The following is a 10,783-nucleotide window of genomic DNA, read 5'->3' on the forward strand; positions in this document are numbered from 1 at the left end:
TGATAAAGCGCAGTTCCCCTTTTTCTATCCGATATTCCCCGAAGAAAAGACCCAGTACCAGGGGATTGTCAAACTGCTCCTGCATTTCAGATGGACATTGGTTGGACTTGTTGCTCCAGATACGGATAACGGGGAGAGGTTCATGAGGACATTGACAGCTCAGCTCATAAAAAATGGCATCTGTGTTGTTTTCACAGAAATTATCCCCAAAACGTTTGTAGGAGGAGTAAAGATCCATCCGACTTCCTTTCTCATGTTGGGACTTGTCAATGTTTTTGTTTATGATGAAGAGAATAGTTGCTTCTTAAATGGAATAGTCTTCATACAAAGATGCATTCAGACATTTATACAACACATTGCAGGGAATGTCTGGATCATAACAGCTGTGTGGGACTTGGCCTTGCAGTTGAGTGATGGCGGAATACCTTCCCCACCTATCCATGGTGTATTTGCTTTCCATATACCGCCCAAGGCAGGGACAACATATGATAATTTTCAGCTGTTCTTGTCTTTGGCCAAGCAGTTTTGGGAGAAAGCATTTCAGTGTTCTTATTTCAAGCATGCACGGTCTGTGAAAGGCGGGAACAGATGCAGAGAGAAGGAGAAACTGGAGGCCCTGCCCCAAGACGACATGGAGACAATCCTGTCCCAAGACAGCTACACCATTTACAACACTGTCCAGGCTGTGGCCCGTTCCTTGGATGCTGCTTATAGATCCAGATCCAAGAGGAGCATGGTGGGGGGTGGAGGCACCCTGGACATTCAGAAGCTGCAGCCATGGCAGGTACTCCCTTTTCCACCCCAGATATCTCTGCTGAACAAGACAGTCAATTGTACAATTCCAGAATAGCTGTCCTGGAATTAGCCCGTGAGAAAAGACCTAATGTAGCCGTGAGGTGAAATCTTGTGTATTTATGCATGGAACCCACTGGAGAAACTCTGTGCGGTGATCCCACTATTTGCTTCCTTCCATTGGCCTCAGATGACACAGCCCATCTTCACACAGCCTGCAGCACAGGCACAGCTCTGCTGTGTCTGCATTGGCCTATTCCTCTGCTCCCCAACTGGAGGCAGACATCTTGGTGGCTGTGTCTGAGCCATCCTGTCTCCTGACTGTGGTGCTAGTTTGGCACCTCCCTGGCTCCATTTTGACACCTCCCCCTCCTCCGCCAAACCCCCTCTCTTGTCTGCGGGCCTAGGGATGGACGGAACACTTACCTTCCATTCTGTTGTGTTTCCACTGGGGGGGGGATGTGCTCCATCCCTTCCCCCCAGAATCCTGCCCGGGCGGTTCCACTCCACGGCCAAGCCGTGGAGCCGCCAGCTGTCTCCGGCCGCCCGCAGCCGGACATCCGGCAGCTGGGCAGCCTGCAGGAATGCAAATGGTGGCAGCCGTAGCCGCCATTTGCGTACGCATTTTCTTTTTTTAAACCCAGACGTGATAGGCTACCTAAGTCTTTACGTAGCCTATCACATCTATGTAAAAAAACAAAACAAAACCCACAAGTGACCAGACTGCAAATGGCAGTGGTGGCAGCCGGTAGAAAGACCAGCCGCCGCCGCCAAAGCCGCCGCTGGAGCCGCCGCTGCCCGGAAGATCCGCCCTAGGTAAGTCTCGTCCTGGGGGGGGGGATCTGCGGGGGGCGGTGGGGTGGCATGCCATTCCACCAAGGGGCTGAATGCACTGGCATTCGGCCTAACCGAGATCCATGGTGGAATTCTCTGACATCCCTATGCGGGACTCTGTATAAAAGCAGGCAGGGAATCCATGGGCCTTTGCTTAAATTAATTCAGCCCCTGCTTTACCTCCGAAGAACATAGCAGAACCTAAGGGACTTATACTCAGACATCCCATCAAGTTCACTGGAACCTCCTCCCTGTTCAATGTGCATACTCACTTGTTTAGGAATAGCTCCCATTATGGAGCTTATTTCTGCACAGCCCTGGTGGGATTGCCCTGCACAGTACATAACTGACTATATGCTGCCTTCCACCCGTGCCCCAAATGTGCCCCAGGAAGTGGACGGTGTGACTTGTCCTGAGGGTGTGGCTAGCTCCAGTCAGCAGAATTGTCCTTCGGGTGCAAACAGACGTTCTTGTCTAATGTTTATTATCGGAGCCAGGGTGCTGGCTCAAATAGATAAAGCAATCAGTGGAATACGGATTCTGTAAATTAATGGAAATCAGCAGGGTGGGTTGTTCTAACCTTCATAAAATTCAAAAGGTTTCACCAATCTTCATGAAATTTGCCAGTTCCGGAAGGAACTACCTATTTTACATAACCCGAAAATATCAGGAAGATTGGTTAACACCTGAGGGAGAAAGGACAGTTAACAGGAAAAAGAAAATAAATACTCGGTCATGCAGAAGTGTTCATGAAACCGTGTATTGGAACCTTTTGTTCCCAGCATTTCTGGACAAACTCTAGGCTCTTTATTTTAAAGGTTGAAGTTTTCCTATTCCGTTTATATTATAGTTGGTGGAATGGATTTTTTTAATTATTCATTTTACACGCACACACACCACACACAACACTCATATAATAGAAGTCTATGGGAGTCTCATAATGGGGTCCTATGAATGTTGAGGGTGTGGGGGTAGGGGAAGAACTGCTGTGTGGAGGAAAATTACTCTTGGGGTGAAGTGATGTTGGGAAGATGCTATTTGAAACAAAGAAGTAGTGTGCTGGAAAAGGGCGGTTAAACTTTCCACTCATCCCATCTCTGAAACTCAAAACATCATCCCACCAAAACTTGTCTATCTTCACCTAGCATCTCAAGATCCAAAGCAACCACAGGTAAGTCCTGCAGCATGTGTGCCGGTGAAACTCTCAATGTGGTAGGGAATGAATATTTCCCTTTTAGACTCCAGACACCTTCTTTCACACCCAAACATCTCAGATTAGAAAGCCACGCCCAAATCTTGCAGCATGCCTGCTGGTGGAAACCATGGTGTGGTGTTGAATGACATGTTTTGTCTCATTCATGATGGTGCAATTCAAAATGCAGAAAACACACACAGCTTGAATTCCAATGCAATTCAGCCTTACCTTGTAGTGATACAATACTAATATAAGGATGGTGAGGGATGCAAGAAGAGGGCACCCTCTCACTATTCAACCCATGCTGCATGCTACGGATGCAAGCAACGAACAGCCATGGGTCACCTCACAGTAAGATTCCTCTAGCAATACAGTAAGGCTCAGATGCTTCCTAAGGCACTACAGGGAGGGAACTGTGTGGAGCATCTTTGCTGGCCCCAGGCACTCCATTGTCCCGATCTGGATATGGGACTGAAAGATTCCAGAAATGTTATTGATGGGTGGATTCAACTGAGTCCACCCTGCACCCCACTTGCTGGGCCCCCCCCCACTGCCCCCCCTGCTCACGCTGGGATGCAAGCCAGCCGGGGGTCAGCAGGAGCCCAGTGAGCAGCCACGTGCTTCCCCAACGAGCCACTTCCCATTGGGCTCAGTGACAGCAACTGTGTCTCCCTCTGCTGAGCCGTGGCAGAGGGAGTTGGGGAGGCCACAGTGGCGTGCTCTTCTTCTTTCCGAGGAGAGTGTGGAGGGTTAACAGCCCAGGCTGAGGGGGTTTTCAGAAAAAGCTGGTTTTATGTAAGATCAGCCTTTACAGAACAGGCCGAGCTGGCAGTTGGGCAAGGAGCGGGGGCCGCCACGCTTGCCTGATTCAGCACATGCCATTTGGGGCAGGAGCAGGGGGCCACAGACGGGCAGCGGGGGGGGGGAACTAGTGAGAACCGGCCACCCTCGAACCCTCAAACTCGTGACATCTTAGGAAAAGTGTGGATGCCTGGAGGCGGAGCTGTGAGCAAGCACAGTTTGTGACATTGTACAACATCGTGACTGATCACAAGGCACATCAGACAAGGCGTCAGCCTCAGCTTCCCATTTCCTGGCTTTGTGGACTTTGGACCAATGTGATGTAGCCTTATCCACAGGGTTTTTTGATGATGGAATGTCTTCTAAAAGAGAAATTACAGGTTTAGCTTTAGTTCGTCAAGCAGAGAGTGATGTGATTCAGGAAGGAAACTGAATTCCCTTGTGAATGATAGTAAGACCTTGTGAATGATAGTAAGACACTTGAGTCTGGAACCAGGTGTGAGTGATTGAGATTCAAATGTCAAATGGGCAGAACAGCCAGAACTGAGATATCAAATGTGGTTTCCTGTTTACTAAATGCTGGTGTTTCCTCTGCCATTCTAGTTTCACCCTTTCCTGAGAAACACCCAGTTTTACAATAACTCCATCTTGGGTGGGGTGTATTTGGACAAGAGTGGAGACCTGGCAGTCGATTTTGACATCGTGAACTGGGTGAAGTTTCCCAATCTCTCTGTAGTTAGACTGAAATTTGGGATTCTACAAAAACAGGGCTACGCAGAGCTCAAGTTCACCATCGACCAGGATGCCATTGTGTGGCCCAAATGGTTCAACCAGGTGGGGAAAATCATAGAATAGTAGGGTTGGAAGGGGCATAAAAGACCACTGAGTACAATCCCCTGCTCCGTGCAGGAATCCAAGTCAGAGCATCCCTGACAGATGGCTGACCAGCCTCACTTTGAATGCCTCCAGTGTGGGAGAGACCACTACCTCCCTAGGTAATCAGTTCCACTGTCATATTGCTCTAACAGTCAGGAAGTTTTTCCTGATGTTCAGCCGGAATCTGGCTTCCTGTCACTTGAGCCCATTATTCCGTGTCCTGTACTGTGGGATGATCAAGAAGAGATCCTGGCCTTCTTCTCTGTGACAACTTTCAAGTACTTGAAGAGTGCTATCATATCTCCTCTCAGTCTTCTCTTCTCCAGGCTAAACATGCCCAGTTCTTTCAGTCTCTCCTCATAGGGCTTTGTTTCCAGTCCTCTGATCATCTTTGTTGCCCTCCTCTGAACCCTCTCCAGCTTGTCTGCATCCTTCTGAAAGTGTGGTGCCCAGAACTGTGCACAGTACTCCAGATGAGGCCTAACCAGTGCTGAGTAGAGGGGAGCTAGTACTTCCCAGGATTTTGAAGATTTGGAAGACATCATGGGGCACTTTGTCAAAAGCTTTGCTGAAGTCGAGGTATATCATGTCCACAGCATTCCCACAGTCCACAAGGGAGGTGACCTGATCCAAAAATGAGATCAGATTCATCTGGCAGGATTTGATCTTGACAAATCCATGTTGGCTTCGAGTAATCACTGCATTGTTTTCCAGGTGCTTACAGATTCAATGCTTTATAATCTGCTCCAGAATTTTCCCAGGGATTATTGTCAGACTGACTGGTCTGTAGTTCTCAGGTTCCTCCTTTTTTCCCTTTTTGAAGATAGTGACAAAATTAGCCCTCCTCCAGTCATCTTGCACTTCACCCATCCTCCATGATTGCTCAAAGAGAACAGACAGTGGTCTGAGAGCTCTTCTGCCAGTTCCTTTATTACTGTAGGACGCAGTTCATCTGGCTCTGTTTTATTTCATTATATTCACCCCCTGCTAGCTGTAACATGCTCTACCTGGGACCAGCTTTGAAATGAGCCTGGAAAACCCATAGGAACATAAGAAGCTGCCTAATACAAACCACTGATCTATCTGTCCCAGTTCTGTTGACACTGTCCAGCAGTGGCTCTCGAGGGATTCATGAGGGTCCATGAGGATCCGTGCTTTAGATTCAAGTTTTTATACCACATAGAGACACCCACGAGTGGCAGATTTGTGATTTTTCTGCTTCAGTCCATGGAGGGGGCTGTGGTCTGTGACTGGATGATGGTTTGGAGTATTTCCCCTGAAAAAAAAATCATATAAAATCATGAGGATCCATCTCTGATTTCTTGGATCCAGCTTTTCCTTTCCTCCCGCAAGGTGAAACCAAGTGACTAGAGATTCCATTATGACTAGAGAGTCCAGCACAACTGGTCCTACACCTTTTCCTTAATGTTCCTTACCTTTCTGCTTAGCCCCTGCCTCAGCCCAGGTGTGTGGAAAGCTGTCGCCCCGGATTCTTCAAGGTGGTTCAGGAAGGAGAGCCAGTTTGCTGCTATAACTGTGCTCCTTGTGTGGAAGGGACCATCTCCACTCAGGAAGGTGGGTGACTCCAGAGGAGGAGGCAGTCCCTGGGGAGGAGGGCAAAGATCCACCCTGACATTTTCCATGGAATGTTTGAAAAAGGGTTTTTAAACATGGATCTTTTCTCGCAATATCCATGATTCATTTCACTAAGGAAATAGGAAATGGAGGGGATTTTTCAAGGGAAAAAAAGACAAAAACAGAAAGAAGACCCCTCAGCCACTGCCTACATTTTCAAAGGCCTGGTGAACTCCTGGCCTCCGCCCCAAACAGAAAGTAATTCAAAATTCTCACCTCTCCCAGCCTCTTTTACCAGAGTTTTCATTTTGCCCCCACCTCCCTATGAAATGCCGAAAATGGAAGAATCAAAATATCCCATTAACAAAATCATTCTCAAGCTAAGCTGGATAAAGTTGGTTAAATCCATGCAGAATTGTTGATTCTGACCAGGACTTGGCATTTCATGAGTAATGAGGTCCCTCTGAAATAATTAGAGTGGGAAGGAGTATCACCAATGCTATTCTTGAACAAGAGTGATAAGAGTTCTAATTAAGGATCTCACAAAAGTCCGCATTGGACTCCCCCTCACCCACGTTCCTGGATCCTGGTCTCCGAAGACCACTGTGCTGGCGGAACTCTTCCGTGAGACCTCCATGGCTTGGCAAGTGCTCGTCTGCTCCCCCATCTTTCTAGTGAGCCGCCATTGTTCAAAACAATAGCGGCTTGGGAACGTCCAGGTAGGTAATGTTGCATCCTTGGCTGCAGCCATAAAGGGCCCGTTTACTGTATGCAACATTAGAGGCGTGAATGGAGCATGGCTAAGAAGTATCTCCAAGAAGAGATGCTTCTCTCACAAGAGTAATCTGATCCCTTTTCAGTCAAGACCTTAGAATTTGGTGACCTGAAGCCACTCACTATGTTCTGTATTTGCAGAGGGTTGGACTACATGACCTTTGAGGTCTCATCATATGATTATATAGTTCATGGAATCATAGAATCATAGAATAGTAGGATTGGAAGGAGCCTACAAGACCATCAAGTCCAACCCCCTGCTCAGTGCAGGAATCCAAGTCAGACCATCCATGACAGATGGCTGTTCAGCCTCATCTTGAACGCCTCCAGTGTGGGAGAGCCCACCACCTCCCCAAGTAATTCTGGTTCAGATCCTTCCTCATCCAGGAGCTTAGGACTGGGTGACTTTAGGCCAGTCACTATTGCTCTCCCTAATGAACCTCACAGGGTCACTGTGAAGATAAAATGGGGTAGCCTCATGCTTACCACCCACCCAGAGCTCCTTGGAGGATGTGCAATTTGTTAGAAATCCCTGGGATCCTGGGTGAGATACCGAATGGACCTCACAGTCCTGAATGCCATTCCTAGAACACTTTTATTTAGATAAAATGAAGCAAAATTCAATCCATTCCCATGTTCCACATTCCCCCCAGTTAGGTATCAGTGTTGGAGCAAGAGAAGCAGGCTGCCAACCCAGCTCGTATGTTCAGGAGCAGGACGATCGCTACTGCATTAGCTGCTTCTGTTGTTCATGTTCCACAGTCAGCTGTGCAATTCCACATTCAGCTTTTCATATATACAACTGTTTCCCAACGCTTTAGCCCTTTTCTTTGGGTAACCAAGGGAACCTTTTAGTCCATAGGCCATTATATGATTTTCATCACAAATTAAATTTCATGAAAAAGGAAGTGTTTCTGACCACTGTCCTATTAAACCACCCCACTGCAATGGAAAAAAATTCCCACTCTAAAATAAAACAGATTCCATCAGGATTACTTCTTCTTTCCATACAGTTCTGTCTTAATGGGTGTACAGAGGACACAGGTAATTCTTGTCAGTGCTACTAGATATTTTATCGGATGGACTCAGGATTATTCTTCATCTATGTTCTTCCTTCTAGAAGCCATAGGGTTTTATAGTGCAAGGGAATCAAATATTGATGTTCTGTTCTGTTTGCAAATGCAATAAAGTCAAACCATATCGCATGGAATGAATCATGTCTGTTTTGACCCCTGGCCACTTTCAACTTGCGTGATATTTCTTCCATTATGGCAATTTGCCAGACTATGGCATACCAATAATCTAATCCCTGGAAGTTGAATACCCACCAATCCTAGCTATCGTGGATCTGGCAGCTACAAATAAATGAGTCATCAGCTCCTTACTGTTTAAATCACTGGCCTCCTCTATAAACAGTTTTAATACTACTACACCTGGCATATGTGGGATATTTTGGTTTGTAACATGGCCAACCTCTGCTGCCACTGCCTGCCAGAATGGTTGGACTTCTGCACAGTCCCCCTGCATGTGCTGGTACCTTCCTGACTCCTGGCACCCCCTCCAACACTGAGGAGAAGTTGAGTGTGTCGTAAGTGAGAGATGGCTTGGAGTCAGATACCACCCATGAACTATTTTCACTGACATCTCTCTAATTCCATTTTGTTTCCCACCAAGTTTTTTGTGGGTTGGTTAAATCAAATGTGAAATACAGGAACTGTTTGTATGTTCCAGAAATAAATCCCGGGTGTCTCCTGAGTTCCCTACCATTAATTTTTCAAACATAGTTAGGCTTCCAGTGGCCTCATTTTTCACTGAAGGGGAACTCAAAAAGGACCGGCGTTGGCAATTCAAAAGCCAGCGGAATGTTACGTTGCCCAACTTTTCTTTGAAAGCCTCCATGTTTATTGGTTGGCCCTCCTCATAAAATTGGTGCAGACAATGGAGCCCTCTTTCTTTCCATTCAGCAAAATTATGTGTCCTGGCCTTGCAAAGGAAATTAGGGTGACTTTCCACTGGGAGTAGTAGTGACGTCCCCAGGGACAATTTCGCTGCCCACTTTGTCCAGGTCTGGCAAGAGTTTTGGTTTTAATTGGCTTTGTTAATATTACTGAAATTCAAGAATAAAATTGTATTACAAAATAAATAAATAAATAAATAAATAAATAAAGAATTCCCACACTCGCTCGCTGCTAACTCTTGCTCTGCCTATTTGGGTAGGAACCTGGGGTTTCCTGAAAGCCAAGCATGGCTACCACCAATGGATATCTTCCCCCCTCACTGCCTACAAAAGATGGTCAGTTCCCAACTACTCCAGCCTACACCTCCGTTTGGTTCTTTCTTCCAGCCCTTCGGTATATACCCTATCTCCAATAAATAAATTTGATGGAATGCAAAACAACAGAGCCTGTATGACATAGATGTGACTCTTCTAGCCTGAGCAGTTACTGAGGCTCTGAAAGGCTACTAGTCATAATGGCTAGATGCTACCTCCATTATAAGAGACAGTAGGCTTCTGTACACCAGTTGCTCTTCCATTCATGTCCCACATGTGGGTTTCTCATGGGAAGCTGGTTGGCCTCTGTGTGCAAAGAACGTTGGACTAGGTGGATGCTTGGTTTGGTCCAGCACAGTGTTTCTTATGTACTTATGTTCTTTGCAGATGTAGACCATTGCAGCAAGTGTCTGGAAGATCAGCATCCAAACAAGGATCAAGATCAATGTATCCCAAAGGAAATAAACTTCCTTTCCTATGAAGAACAATTGGGTATCATCCTGGCTTCCTTTGCCCTTATCTTGTTCTTAGTCACAAGCTTTGTGTTAGGAACCTTCATTAGAAGGTTCCTAGAAGCCCCAATAGTCAAAGCCAACAACCGGGACCTCTCCTATATTCTCCTCAGCTCCCTCCTGCTCTCTTCTTTGTCCTCCTTCCTCTTCATTGGTGAGCCACGGAAAGCAACCTGCCTCCTCCGACAAACAGCTTTCAGCATCATCTTCTCAGTGGCCGTCTCTTCTCTGTTGGCCAAAACGATCACTGTGGTGCTGGCCTTCCTGGCCACAAAGCCAGGGAACAGGGTGAGGGGATGGCTGGGGAAGAGTCTGGCCAACACTGTTGTCATTTCTTGCTCCATTGTACAAGTTGGCCTCTGCATCATCTGGCTGGGAACATCTCCACCATTCCCTGACTCTGACATGCACTCACAGCCTGGAGAGATCATCCTGCAATGCAATGAGGGGTCTGCCGCCATGTTCTATGCTGTCCTTGGCTACTGGCTTCCTGGTTGTTACCTGCTTCACAGTGGCTTTCCTCGCCAGGAAGCTGCCTGCAGCCTTCAATGAAGCCAAGCTGATCACCTTCAGCATGCTGGACTTCTACAGCGTGTGGGTGTCCTTTGTGCCCACCTATCTGAGCACCAAGGGGAAATACATGGTAGCCGTGCAGGTCTTCTCCATCTTGGCCTCGAGTGCTGGGTTACTGGGCTGGATCTTCATTCCCAAGTGCTACATCATCATATTGAGACCTGATCTGAATAGAAAGGAGCATCTGATGATGAAAATGAAAGACGGCATCTGATCGTTATTGGACTGATTTCCTGGGGTGTTGTTTATCAACCCTCTGGTTATTCTTCAGGCAAACTTAAAACCTCTGGGTGCTCTTAACACTGAGTGATCATACAATTCTGATTCAAAAACACAGGCAGGAATTTTTTTACATTTTTTTATGAAAGACATGATATTAATTCAGGAATCACTATTCAATGAATAAGTGCTATTACATAAATGCAATAAATGATTGCTGAGGGTGGTGGAAGACATTGGGAGGGCAGCAAGTCCAAAAAACATGGCTTCTCAGATGAATTGTACCATAGCCTTACTTGCCCACTGGTGGCCACATTATTAGGTTTCATTGTTAAAAGCGAGGGTTCCTTCAAAATTAGA

The 10,783-nt window shown here is 46.7% G+C and overlaps 1 pseudogene; it reads left to right on the forward strand.

Moving 5' to 3' along the window:
* The first annotated feature begins 9,493 nt into the window (after positions 1–9,493).
* Positions 9,494–10,418, forward strand: LOC146356629 (vomeronasal type-2 receptor 26-like; annotated as a pseudogene).
* Positions 10,419–10,783: the final 365 nt, after the last annotated feature.

Source organism: Heloderma suspectum, chromosome 2 (assembly GCF_057233095.1).
Source record: "Heloderma suspectum isolate Gila_16-S chromosome 2, 16-S_ref, whole genome shotgun sequence".
NCBI classification, from domain to species: Eukaryota; Metazoa; Chordata; class Lepidosauria; order Squamata; family Helodermatidae; genus Heloderma; species Heloderma suspectum.